Genomic DNA, 14,681 nt, shown 5'->3' with positions numbered 1-14,681 from the left:
AGGGATCCGACCAAGAAAAGAATCAGCAAAATAACAACAGAAGGTCACTTTGATCATAACATGTGTGCAGTACGTCTTCTGTATGTCTCATTTACAAGTAGTTAGCTGTCATATTTGGGTTTACTGGTATTCATAGGATGCACTGTTTTACATAATCACCATCAATCATCTTTTAATCATTGTCAAAGCAGTATTTGTTTGCACGAATAACACAACATTTACAACCAAAATATTCCATAATTTATTATGTATCATTTCACCAAAAGTGGATACACTGAAGTGCTGTACTTTCTTATCCTTCCTTGCCCAACATACTGTATCTCTTTTTGTCACGCCTCCCCAGTCTCAAGAGTCTGTCCCCTCTGAGTTGTCCATATGGCCGGTGTCTTCTCAGGTTCATGTTAGCCGTGGACTCATCAACCATTCCATTCTGACTGCGGCCCCCTGCTACAATGGGGATCATTTGTTGGCCTGGCCACCAGCCTGTTGCCCCTAGCAACATGCCTTAAAACATTGGCTCTCAAAGAGAGGTCCAGGGACTCCCGGTGTCCCTATATTATATGGGGTTGGCTATTTTTTTAATAGCCAAAAGGCCTATATATACTTTGGCTATTCAAAAAATAGCAGATCTACAAGCTAACAATGGATTATGCGTAATCTTATTATTATTTATTATTTTTAACAACACAAATCTTCTCTTATGGGCATCCCTGGCACAACATATTTTAATAAGGGGGTTCACGGTCGAATACATCAAATTTAGGAGGCTTTTTGAGAACCACTGCCTAAAAAACTCACTTTGTTGGAGATATAAATCATTCAAATGCCCAATGATTTATATCGTCGCTGTCCGGCAGAAACCTTGTGTCTCCATATTTCATCTTTAGGTTGTTGTTTTGTTTTATTTTGTTTTGAGAAATTAATGCCCTATTTTATACTTCTTCATATGACAAAAAAAAATATCCAACCTACAAGCTCATAACACGTTGTGATGTGACACGTTAAAGATCTGCTATTATTGCTATAAAATATAATATAGGCTACCAGGTCGCGTGCACCCATCCGCCTGGGTGACGGCAGAGTGCTGGGCGAGCACTGGCGCTTTGGCATGGGGGGTCAGATCAACATATAGAATGAATTCTGTACTGGCCATATATGGAGCGTGTCTTGAGTGTACAGGGTTTGATGAGGGCCCAGGTAGGGCCGGGCCTTAAGTTTCAGGCCTGTTGAGAACTCTAGTTTTCGCCGGCTGCCAGGCACAGCTGCATTAATAACTTTGGGGCGGGTCCGGAAGGTATCAGTCAAAAGGTAGACATCGAAGAGGAAAAGCAGGTGGGGTAGGACCAACATGGAATGTCAGGACAGGTCAGTTCCATACTGTATATGGAGATGGAGGTGTGATGTCACGAGGCGTGACCATATATGGAGGCGTCATGTCACGAGGCGTGATGTCACGAGACGTGACTATATATGAAGGTGTGACGTGACACACAGAAATTCATAGTAAATGTGACCTACTGTCGCAATAAAGAGCTTGTGACTAAATTATAACTACATTGCATCCATCGGAACACAGGTTTGATTTTGATTGATTGAATACTTTATTAACAGTGTGCAGAAAAAGCACAGGAAAGTACAGTTATTTTTTTTACATTTCCTGAAAAGTAATGGTTTGGACATCTGTCCAGGAAAAGTGTGTCCTGTATTCAAATGTAGACACATCCTCTCATTCAATAGTAGGCCTTGACAAACATTTACCAATAAACAGGATGGGGGGTGGGGGGGTTAAGGTCATGGTTTAGCATGGTTGCACTTTAATATAGCCTGAGAGACCAACAAGGTGGTCCAATAATCAACATTTGTACAAACCAGGCAGGAATGTATTGGTATTGGGGAGGAAGACAGGCAGGCAGGTCTGTTTATTGTCTGTGTAACTGAGCCCTATCTGTAACCAAGAGGATGACTCCACACTGTTAAGCTATTAGTGTAGGCTTAAAATGAATTGTCCATTGGACTAAGAGTGACCCCCATCAGTCAGTCATTTTAGGAAAACACAACGTGTGCGCGCGCGTGTGCATTGCGTACTGACTGTGTGTACTGTGTAGGCTATAACCTACTGTACTGTGTCTGTGTGCTTTCTTGCGTGCGTATGACGTGCGCGCGCGCGTGTACGTCTACGTATACACTACAGGTGGTGTCAGGTGATGTTAGCAAGAAGAGATTAGGTTTTGGGTTTTAGAAGAAGTCTGACTGCTCCTTTAAGAGCTCACTCCCATCCGATGTGAGCACTGACTGCACAGCCCAACTGGAGAGAAGTTTGAGAAGCAGGAGGAGTAGAGGGGAGCCTTTTAATAAACACTCAGACTCGTGTGTGTTTAGGTCGTGTGTGTCCCGGTAGAACAGGATTTGGGCGTTGAATTGTTCTGCGCTTGTCGTTGCAGATGGGTTCCATTTCTTTCAAAGGAACAAAACATTGGTAAGTTTAATACCAAGTTTATTTGTCACGCTATTTATTGGACAATAATTATTTATCCTACCGGCCGCGTGAGTTGAAACAAGCTGGTTTGGCTAAAACAAGTTGGCGAATGAGAGTAGGCTAAATATGTCAATGGAAGAAACTTTCATATAAACACGTTCATATAACTTAGATAAGTATAACTTTTAAATAGTCTTCTCGTTTGAACTCAAGTTTGAGTTTCATTACGCATTAAAGCCACCTTCGCTGTTTTGTTTTTAAATATCCTACCGAATTTCAGGTATTCAAAGTCCCGCGTTTTGTTGCTGAAGAATTAGCAAATGAAATGTGTAATCTTGATTGTTCTGTACCGGTATGCAACCTTTTAGACCTTTGACGTTTGTTACTGTGTAGCCCACTCACTGCATGGTTGAACTGCAATACTGCATTTTGCTCAAGAAGGGCGTGCACGAATGCAGGACAGATAGACCCCATGTATACACCTGCAGCCAGGTGTAAGGTGTTTTAAAGGTCCATGAGTCACCTGCGAGCATCACTGCATGCAGAAAGTAAAGGGTAAATCGACGATGCTGTCGGTGTCTGCGTTGGAAGTCGTTGTGAAACAGAACACCCTATACGGTACCTGGCAGTCCAGGACAGATTAAGAGTCTACTGTATTATCTCCGAATAAAGGCTTCGCCGGCCCGGTGTGTATCAAGTTACCTTTTTACATGTTATCCAATACCCTGTCTAGCTTACAGCACTGCTGTGGGGACAGACAGGGCGATGGACGGTGGTAGGCTATATCTACTGTAGCTGCTGACTTTCCCTGCCTGTGAGCGCTGTGGAATCCATTCAAGTGGTCTCCCTTTGATGTTTTATTGTCGCTCTTCAGTACTATGTAGGTGGCTTTGTTGCCCACAGAGAGTGGTGGAGTGTGTGGTTATTGGTTAACATTATTTCATTGTTCTATTTACTGTAATACTGTTTCTGCTGCAGGGCAAATAGGATGCAGCAGAAAGTTAAAGACTGCTGACTGGAAATATGGTATCTCGTCCTTTTTCTCAAAATGTATCATACATGTCAAACACTGGAAGGACACACGCAGGGCACAACTGCGGCTGAAGGCCTATTTAAACTTAAAACTACTATTTTAAGGCTATTTTCAGTAATTGCCAAATATTGCCAAATAAAAACAAACACCCTTTTTCATGTCATATGGCTGCCAGGTTGAAAGGTTAGACAAACCAAATGTAAAGGTAGGGAGCAGTTCACTGCTTGAGCGTTGTTCCATTTCCTCTTATTTGGCAGGTATGAATCATCTGTCAAAACAAATACCTTCAAAGCAATTAGGGAAGGCTACTTCTGTCCTTTTTGCCCTGCAGTTTTTCACTGTTGGACGTACGGGTGGAGGCTAATCGGTGCCCATTTCCACTCCCAAGTTTTCAGATGTGCTGTCAGTGAACGCTGAGGGATTGTCAGAAGGCTTTAGTGCCGTGTATACTTTGCTCGGGGGTAATGGACAGAGGGGCATGCGATTAATTATGGCTATTTACCTGTCTTGGCTGTTCCCCCAGAAAAGGATGACTCGATCCTCAATGGAACATTTCCCTAATGGTTGTAACTCAAGATTACTGTATGTTTCTCTTGGTTTTCTATGTTACAGCATTCATGAAATGATCTGCCATTGGTATTACTGGTGATGTTTCAGCGACCTGCAGGCATCTGAGTCTGAGTCTATATTTTTTGAGGGGCACTAGCCCCTCCTATATACAGGTTTAATGTTTGTTTTTCCTTAAACAAATATTAAAAACGCCATTTGAAATGGACAGAGTTTAATGTTTGTTTTGTCCATGTTTGTTTTGTCTGATAATTACGTCATAAGAGATGTATATACAATACATTGGTAGCGATGTTGGAAGATGATAACTGCGCCCCTCGCTTCACACGGGTGTGATTTCTTTTTTTTACAAACGTGTGCCTCACGTTATGAATTCAGATGATGTCAGCATGTTCAATTCCTTTGTGCAGATAACCTTTTCCTCTCCAAACCACAAGCAAAACATCACCTCTTTCTCCGTATCTCGAGCCTGACTGATGACTGGTTTGAACTCGTGACGGCACACACTGTTGTTTTCAAAGCTCGAGCGTGTTTCCTTTTCCGAGTCGAGGTATCGAGTTATCAGTGGGACCGTGAGATTGACGTCGCTGCCGGGGGCCCTCGAAAAAACATACCCCCCCTATTCCTCTTTGTGACTAACACTGATCCCAGCCAGGTCACTGTTTGAGTACAACATTCATTTGAGGCAACTGGCAGCCCCCAGTCAATATAAAAAATGTCCTGAGATAGTTGGATTATTATTAGAGAATGATCCCAGTACTGTCTGATTGATCAGTATGTTTTGTATAAACACAGTGTAAGCTTAGCAGTTAGCACACGGTTGTGTGCCAGTGTTGATAGGGCTTAGGCTACCAGGAGTGCATGTGTCAGTGTGAGTGTAACACGCATGCATTCACATTCAGTCATACTTATGATGTACATGTGTGTAGAAAGTTGGCGTGGGGTATTCTCTGCCCTCGCTGAAGTAACATGCTCGCCTCTGAGGCTCTGACTTGTTTTCCAAGAAGTGTCCAAAGCTCTCTTTCAGAGTGAGAAACTTAACTAGAGGAGGTCAGTTACATAAGCCTTGTGTTACAGCCCTCAGTTACATCATTGTTTTGGGGGGCCTGGGTTTTGGCGATGGGTCTGTTGGGGCTGCTGACTCCCACATACCCCCCCCTTGTCGGAGGGGAGGCTGAGCACTATTGGAAGCAGATGCTGGGTGTTTCTCAACCCGCTGGGAGACATCATGACTCAGTGTTTGTGATGAAGACGGGGACCCCACCTGTAACGGAGAAGAATAGAGTTACTGCATGTGTTCTGTGGCTTGTATCTGTTAATTCTATCCTGATTGAGTGACATGGATGTTTGGTTTTGTTTGGGTGGGCTTTGTTGCCATGGTGTCCAAAGGATAACATGTAAAATAAGACTTGATTTATTGGTCTACTATAATTCCCACAAACAGCCCCACCTCTTTTGTTCTCCAAGAGTAAAACGGCCTCCAAAATGGTCATAATATTCAAGGAAAACACATTGATTCAAGGGGACTTTACATCATTGTGTATAGAAGTGTAATTCACCATAACCGTAAGTAATATTTTACAGGTTTTTACAAATTTGTAGCCTGCATTACTAAAGAGACTAGTTTCTAATCAAGTCAAGCCAATGTTTTATGACATTGATCTTGTAGAAGATGACTGTTAAGTAGCAGAATATGGCGCATCTGTGATCTGTTCCGGAACCCTTGAATAAATACGACGGAGGAAACATGAAGGTGCAGGCGCCACTTGGCTGACACTTTGGCCAACAGCAAGCTTTTTAATGGCTGGACTTTTTAGTGTTTGAGATATTTGTCAGGCCTTGGGTCACCCAGTTTGAAACGGGCCAATCTTGGTCAAACTAGGACCTTGGATGGTCACTCACTGTAAGCTATGGAAATGTCTTGTTTAGGTAGACACTGGGACAGCAGTCCATTCTGTCTAGAAATATCAGGAGGACTACAAGGCTGTTGGGATCAGAGATCTTACATGGCTGTAGCTACTTGTTTGTTTTGTAGAATGCAGTACAAGGACTGAGGATGGTGCTCTATAGGGTTAACATTGGCCAAAGTAGGTCACAGAGACAATGCTACAGTATTGTCTGTTAATTGACCCCAATGTGGTTGGCAACTGGAATGAGAGTTCTGGTATTTGGGTAGTGCCCATAGCCAAATGAATGTGTGTTTGGCTTTATGTGGTGATGGCCAGCTATCGGCACCGCGCACCAATGTTTAGGTTTAATGTACTCGTATAAAGTTTCATACTTTGTTTATTATCTAGACAAATAATCAGCTGTGTTTGCAGTGGTGTCGGCCAGGAGAGAGCTGTTTATGTTGTGTACATTCTAAAGATCAAATGACATGCAAACACATAAATATCTGAACACTTGAGGAAGCATTGCAGTTAAATTCCAAAAATGAACCGATCTGCTGTGAAATATTAAGGCTTGGAACATGTAAAGAATCACTCTACATGAGCATTAAATTGGATTAGGATTTTACTTTCACCAGGATATCTTAATAAGTAGGCACTTAAAGTATCTTTCCTCAAGTCTGTATGAGGGAAGGAAGGGCAAGTCTGATGCTGTTGATGTAGTTTTGAATTTGCTTAGACATTTGCATTTCATATTAACTCTAGTCAATGAGAATGTTGACATTCTTTTTTGCAGGCCCTGTTTTCATGCAGATTAGATGACAGAGGAAGAAGTTTGAACACATCTGTATGGCTGACTTGTAAGTACATCTACGTCTATTATAGCAATGCCACATGTGTACTGCCCAAGACAGAACAGACTGACACACACACACTCACACACCAGGCCTTCCTGAGGTCACCACCTGCTGCCAAGAAGATATGCATCCTGGATCACTATGAAGTGGAATGGACCATTGACCACAGTAGGAAGTGGTTATTAACAGCCCCTTCTTTTACACACACACGCACGCACATGCACGCGCACAATTGGTGCCTTCCTGGGGTCAGCCACGCTTGGCTTGACCTCCAGGAGGCGCCTCTCTGTGTATTGCTGTTTTGTGTCCACCAGTCAGTGGTAACTATTTGTCAGTGACATCATGTATGTCAGGTCTGTGATGTGGTGAATCAACAACAGACCTCTGCTACATTATGTCGACAGCCTCAAACGTTACCCTCCTTGCCATGGCAACATGGTTCCATGATGATAGGAGGACTGTCTTTACTCACTGTTTGCTCAGAAGGGCCCATCCCTCCTGCTCCACATGCCTTTTCAATTATTGTGAGCCCTTTGGGTCTATCATTCTCCTCTTTGGCCAAACTATGCGCACCCCAAGCACCAAAGCTAGTACTACGTAGCTTTTGCCAAGCCCCCCTTTGTATCCACCATTCGCCTCTGGATTAGGGACTTGTTATCAAGGAGTGTAAGTAATCCATGGATATGTGTCTATAATGCTGCAGGAACTTAGTAGGAAAGTCTTACTGGATCCAGCCTCCTATGTGTACGTCTTTTTTGCTTTGTTAGGACAGGACATCCGGTGGTGTAGAAGCCATAGGACACTGAGGTTATCTAGCAATGGACCACATTAATCAATTACGCACAACTCTTGGTTGTACTGTACTGTTTCAATATTGAAAACGGTAGACAATATAAAGATGACACTGTATCATAATTGTATATTCCAGTGTAGCAACAGGGCCAGTTAAAGTAGCCAGTATTCAGACCCTTGGCTGGAGGGAGGTGAGCCTGGGGTGAAATGGACTCCATCTATGCCTGCATGGCCCTGCAGGCCTCCAGCCAGAGGACCACCACATTTCACTGTCATCACTAGGTCTGCTGGTCTTAACAACCCGAGTCCAGCTGCCCGTTTGTTTTTAATTGGCAGTCTCCCCCTCTCCACTCCTCTCCTGTGCCTGCCTGCACCATAGAGTATATATATAATAGAGACTGAACTAGCGCGAAGCTCCGCCCCCCCAGCTATTCATGTCAGTGGAAGTTGCTCAGTGGCGTTTTGAAGCACCCGGAAGACTGCCGGAAGTCCCTCCCAGGACCTCAACTTTGAGGTCCTGAGTGACGTAGGGCAACCGAGCGCTCAACGTTAAAGCCCAGCTGCACGGGGTTTCCCGGTCATGAATCCACGGGTCCGCCTGTAGTCCCTCGTCCTACCACTAGGACCTAGAGCTTCAACGTTGGAAAGCCTGCCTGCCCCCTTGGCCTGCACGCATGCTGTGATGCAAATCAACTTAACCAGTTCAAATGTATGATGTCATATCCAATCCCACTATACATAATGGGGTGTGGCAATATGCATATCACATTATGCATGTGTTTGTCAAGATTTGGGTAGTAAGTCTGTGTCCAAATGTGTGAGTAACGTTAACCTAATTACAATAACCTAATAATGTGCTGGCAGTGGGGGACACATTTTCCTTTGTTTGTTTTGTCTTCCTAGAGATGTTGATATGATGATTGGAGCAGCTGTTGTGTTGACACAACAGGCAGTTTGTTGGAAAGTGCACGCACGCAGACACACACGCACACACACACACACACACACACACACACACACACACACACACACACACACACACACACACACTACCATGCATGTGAGGACCTTTGACTGCCGTCATATACAAAAAGTTATGAATTATGTTTGAATGTACTCTATCCACGCGCCAGAATGGTACCTCCCAGTCCCGGCAGAGTAGTTCAGGAGGAACGGATTGTGTGGCCCTGGTTTTTCCCTAATGGGACTGATCGAGGGTAGCTACTGGGACGTAAGTCGGGACTTGATCACCCCGGCTGGGTCACTCACCTGAGTGAGGGGTATGGTGTTGGGAGACCCGAAACCCCGATGACCTTGGGATACATCACTGAGGATACGTCCCAGGTGCATCCATGTATGTATGTATTTTGTTTTAGTTTTATCCGTACTGTACTTTGTGTGCACCAATTTCCCAGTACAGATGGGAATTCTATACCCGGCAAAATATATATTTTAACCACTTTCTGTGGATTTTCTTGGGGGATTTATTTATTTTTCTCAATATGTTCACTATTTTTGCTCTGAATACAGGTGTGCCCTGAGATTTTGGATTGCTAAAGTATAGAGGGTATTTGCGCATGCATAAAGTGAATGGCAAAGTGAGATTGATTGATTGAAATATGTATTAACCCATTTTGGGCGGGAACCCCTTTTGGTGTTAGCCTTATGTTATGCTTTAGCTATTGAAAAATAGCAGATCAACAAGCTCATAGCGCGCCACCGAGTGGCGCGCTACGAGCTTGTAGGTCTGCTATTTAAAAAAAATTGAAGAACCACCGACATAGAAACATAGCTTTTTCAGAAAACTGCAGGATGTAGAAGACATTTTTAGAATCTGATCTCAGGTCAAAATGGGTTTGCAGAGTTACAGTACATTCAGTTTAACTGAATGTCGTTTAACTAAATGCAATCAGATAACCTTTCTGTTTGGATGTATGTCTCAGTAGGCGTTCCCACATAACTTCCGCGTATGATGATGTCACGCGCATACACTCTATAAAAACGTCCCTAACTAAGCCCTAATGTTGACTGTAACCCATACTGCTACATGTCTAACCTTAACCGAACTCCTAATTCAAACCCTAAACCTCAACACTCAGTTGGCCCAGGCTCAGTTGAAATATGAGGACCAGCAAAATGTCCTCACTTCTGCCCTCTGTCCTGGGGACTGAGGGCAAGATAAATTGGGTTGAGACTAGGGTTGAGAAGGTCGGAGATATATAATGAGTTGCAAGGCCCAGTCATTTTAAAATCAGTTTGCCACATGTAACTAGTGCAATGGGGCAAGATTGAAAAGAATAGGGGTAATGTGCTCTTGTATTTTGAGCAATTTGGAGGCTGTTTATTAATTTCTGGGACAATCTGGCCCCAAGAAATGTGAACTACAAAAACAAGATGATCGGTGAAAAAGCATGGATGAGTTTTGCATGATTTGCTATTGGCAAAACACTTCTAATTTGACCCATGGCTGATTTGGTAATATTGCTCAAATATTTAGAACACTTCAGGTCTTTGTTTGTGAAACCCACTTTTGGTCCCATCCTAGTCTCGTGTTGCCAGAATGTTGCCTCTCGCAATTTTCAAATGCTTCCGTCATACATTCTGCAGAATGGAAGCTGAAGCATTGATCATGCGCAAAGCGGAAGTGAAGCCTCCCCCCACTTCTGTTTCATACAGTCGCGCACATGTATTCTTCTATACATCTAAATCATCTAAGCATATATATAACTTAATCCTTCAAATAAAATCTAAAGATAAAATATATTTTTGTGAACGGAAATGCCAGTTTCCGTTACTCGGAGGAGGTGTAGTTCAATAGTTGTCTGGCTACGTGAGACTAGTCCCACCCTGAATAAAACTCATTCAAATGATGGCATGATGATACTGTTGGAGCTTTCAACAGTGCTGAGCAGGCTATTAGATGGAGATAAAGCCTATATAGCTTCTACAATGCTCATCCAGACCAACAGGTCTTTGAGCTAAGTGAGAGCTGTTGACACGTACCACACACAGTCCACTGCAGTGCTGAGTCCACACAGACATGCACAGCATACATATACCCAATGACAGAATCCACCCACATGCATTCCCTATTGGTGTGTGCGTGCGAGTGACGTGTGTCACATAATGTGCCATAATCATGATTTATGACATTTACCCATCGGTTTAAGAGGACTGAGGTGTGTACTTTTACAACCCTACACGTGTGTGTTGCAGTGAGAGATACATGTGTAATAGTTGGCTCTGATAAAGGTTCTGCTAGCACATGTTGGATTCAAGTCAGAAATTGATTACTCACTCCTACAGCAGACCTGAGAACAACAGCATTTGCAAATAATCTGGTTTTATTTTAATCTACTTGGAGTTACAGGCAAGAGAGGCTTGCCATAATGAAGCTTGAGACTGTATTAACCCGGTGTCCCTGTTTTGTGAATTTTAGGCGAATTAAATGTTGGGGAAACATTACAGACACACAAATAGACGAACTACAAGCTCAACACATCGCAATGTGATGCATTATGATCTAGTAGATTTTCGCCACGTGACACCATCGCATGCTGAATTAAAAAATATATGGCTTTAAGTGAATAGTCTGAATACATTTGTAGCAAGTTAGGTTCTACCAGCCGCCTCTGTGGCGTGGGTACCTCTGACACAGGGTCTAGGTCAAGTGGGTGTTCAAACACATTAGCGAAAGAGCAATTAACAGTATATGGAGTTGCTCTCTTTTTGGAGGCTCTCTTTTTTTAAGATTTCTTTTTTTGGCTTTCTGCCTTTATTGATAGGTTGAAAGTAGTCTGACAGGAAATTGGGAGAGAGATGGGGGGGGGGGGGGGGGGACGGACATGCGGCAAAGGCCATCGGGAGTCGGACCCGCAGCACGCCGTCAGCCTGGCTCAGCAGCCTAGGTGCTCAGACGGTTGAGCTAATCGCCCGGGCCAGGGGCTCTCTCTCTCTCTCTCTTGTGTGTGTGTGTGTGTGTGTGTGTTTGGGGATGACTGATTTATCTTGTGTGCATCAATTCGATGCACACCATGCTTGCACGGGAGGATGCTGTGTAGTGTAGTTCAACGATTAGTTTCATCTATTATTTTATTTCCAAGTCCTGTTTGACGCTGGCCTGACTAACGCACTGGATTCAACTGTGTGAGGTCATCGTGTGTGGTTGAAAGGGCTTATTAGTTTGGGTTTTGCATGGTGCTGCCCCCGCTCTCCAAATGTCTAGTCTGTTAGCAATTATTAGAAGTAGGTGATGAGTTCAAATGGAGTCACGATCCTGAAGAGCGGAATGTTGATACGGCATCCACTCAGACGTAGCACGTCACACACACACACACACACACACACACACACACACACAAACACCCCATGCACCTGGTCCTGCTCGTCATTGTCCTTGGTACGATGCCATATACTTGTCCTGGCTGACAACATGCCATTTATAGGAAAGCTGTGTGTGTGTGTGTGTGCGTGTGTTTTCCATGTAGTAGTTCAAGAATTGTCAGTGTGCAAACGTGTCACATGACCTTGAGTAAATTCCTGAAAACATCTCGTCCTATCAGAGCAAGCCAGTTGATATGTTGTTCTACTTGGCTTTGTTAACAATGTGTCTTTGCTACCTCATTCCACTAACAAATGAACAACATGAACCACTTTATTCTGGGGCGAACATTCCCATGTGAATCCCGAGATCCACGTGATCACATTTTTTTTTGGATATCTATCTGTATATTGGAATCTTCATAATGTACATTCAAATATATCCTATAGGGGAATTCAATATATTTACAAAACTAGAAGAAACTGTCTCTTTATCAATAACCTGTCTCTTTATCAATAACCTATGACCAGTGATTGCCGTTTGTGTTATCATAATAGCAGCCTTGCCTTGTCCCCCATTTCTCAGTTGATTAGCTTTGACCCCTTAAACTGTTGTTAGGACTACTGGACAGATCAGATTGTCTTGAGTCCATAAAGTGCACTCCATGCACGTGTTCATACACGATAATCACATTAGTGTTCAGAATGGAGCACTGAGAGTAACAGTATGAGCTGTTTAATATATTTATTGACTCATTTCAGGCCTGGCTGAGTAGTGTAACAAAGGGATTATTTCACCAAGTTTCATGAGGAAGAAATTGCTTGAAATTCTAATATACCTTCTGCATTTGAGGCATGTCAAATGAAATGTTATTTAATGCCATCTAATAAACATAATGGTTGGTGTGTTGTCTGGTGTGGCAGAATCTGAAGTCTGATGTGCACACACAACTCGCACAAGCAACTGGGTGTTCTTAATCTTTTGACCTGGAAGAAAAAAATAACTGTCAGGGGAAGTGATGGAGCACTCCCAGTTATCTCTCGGAGGACAAACTTAAATCTTGTTTGTGTTTGTCAGTTAGGGCTGTCGATTTCTCATCCGTGTGGGAAAGTTGTCTCTCTCCCTTGCTGTTTTACTGTCCCTCTGTTTGGCTCATCGTGTCATTTGGAAGTGGATCAGAGGGATTCCTCCTTCTATCTGAGACGGTTTGATCCCCCTCCATCCTTCGCCTTTTAACTGGAGCTCATTAGGACTAAATGGCCGTTTCTATTTACCGCCATCATAATTTTGCCCTAGATACGTTTGTTACCATGCTTAGACGGAACCCCAGGTGCGCTTCCTCTTCTGTGGTGAGGCATCGCTGGCGAGGACCCTGATTTGTCCCGAACGCAGACGCCAGACTGACAGCCTCAGTGTCCCCGTCGAGTGCTGGCTGAGCGGGCCAATGCTGGTGTCACCGCCAAACCCGCCCTGTGGGTTTGTGGGCTGAGGTTACTGGTGAACCGCCAGTTGCATCCAGTCTCGTCACGTGACTCATGTGTCTTCAGTCCTACCCTTTTGAAATCTCACACTCGTTCTGTCTCTTTCTTTCCCTCTCTCTCTCTCATGCTCTTTCTGTGTATGTCCTTTACTTTCTCCTCTCCTGTCTTTTACCATCTGTCCTTTGACATGGCTGAAGATACTGCTTCATAAAGGAAATAACCCACAATCAGAGATGCGTTCTCCCAATAAAAATCAAAGCCCCATGACAGGTACGTTTCTGTTCACCTTTTGTTTTGTCACGTTTGTCTTCTGAACCAATTAAATGTATTAGTCTGTTGGCTTTGGCTGATTTGTGCTCTTGTGATCGCACTGTGCACTCTTCATTGCATGGACATCTGCTCATTAACGCACTCTGAAGGCTCATTTATTTGCCGTGGCTGGGCCAGGGGCCATGGTGGGAAGTGGGGTCTGGTTTGTGTAAGAGCCATTTAGTCTCCGTTGACTAGACATGTAGGTCATCACAGTATGGTATGGTACAGTGGGGGGGGGGGGGGGGAGATGGGAGAGAGGAGTGGAGTGGCCGATTGAACGAGATGGATTGAGGAGCAAAAAGCAGAGAAGGGAGGGACGTCGTTGATATAGGGGAGGAGGGATGGAGGGAGGGGAGTTTAGAGGCTGAAACCTTCAGCACTGGGATTTCTGCACACTTCACCACCAAAACCCTTTTTATTTTGTTGACTGAGGTCCCCCAGCCCCAGGTGTCTATGCTTGGCTCCCTACTCTTTTTGTACAAGCTCACAGTGCAAAACTGTCAGCTTGTAGATCTGCTATACAGTATTTTCTTTATAGAATGTTCGCCTAATATGACATGCCCGGAATAGGGACGTTAGGGGTTCATGTGGTTAACTCTCAGAGTAATGAGTATCTGTAAAATCTATTCCAACCTTGTCCCCTGATTCCACTCATCTTTTTCCATTTGTTTGATTTCTGTCTCTACTTTACACACACACACACACACACACACACACACGGTTTTACCACCGTCACTACTAACCCTCTTTTCTCTCCTGTCTGAATCTGCTGTCTCATCTCTCACTCGTCTATATTTGTATCCAATGTGAACACCATCTGTGTTGTGCTGTAGGAAAGGCTGTGCGTGTGGGCCTGACGTGCAGCTAATCAAGTGTTGAGCGAGAGAGGAGCGGTGTTTTGGGGTTCAGCGAACGCTTAACTATCGGCTTGTGAGTGTGTCTTTTGGTTGGTT

At 43.9% G+C, this 14,681-nt stretch overlaps 1 long non-coding RNA gene across 1 annotated transcript; it reads left to right on the top strand.

Annotated features, from left to right (window-relative positions):
• Nucleotides 1-2,220: 2,220 nt before the first annotated feature.
• LOC306912717 lies at nt 2,221-13,687 on the top strand. Its single transcript, XR_013788432.1, has 3 exons — nt 2,221-2,476; nt 6,762-6,825; nt 13,614-13,687. It is a non-coding gene; the product is annotated as an uncharacterized lncRNA (long non-coding RNA).
• Nucleotides 13,688-14,681: the final 994 nt, after the last annotated feature.

Source organism: Electrona antarctica, assembly GCF_951216825.1.
Source record: "Electrona antarctica genome assembly, chromosome: 20".
NCBI lineage: Eukaryota > Metazoa > Chordata > Actinopteri > Myctophiformes > Myctophidae > Electrona > Electrona antarctica.
The sequence above is the reverse complement of the archived record's forward strand: the minus strand, read 5'-3'. Positions and strand labels throughout refer to the sequence as shown.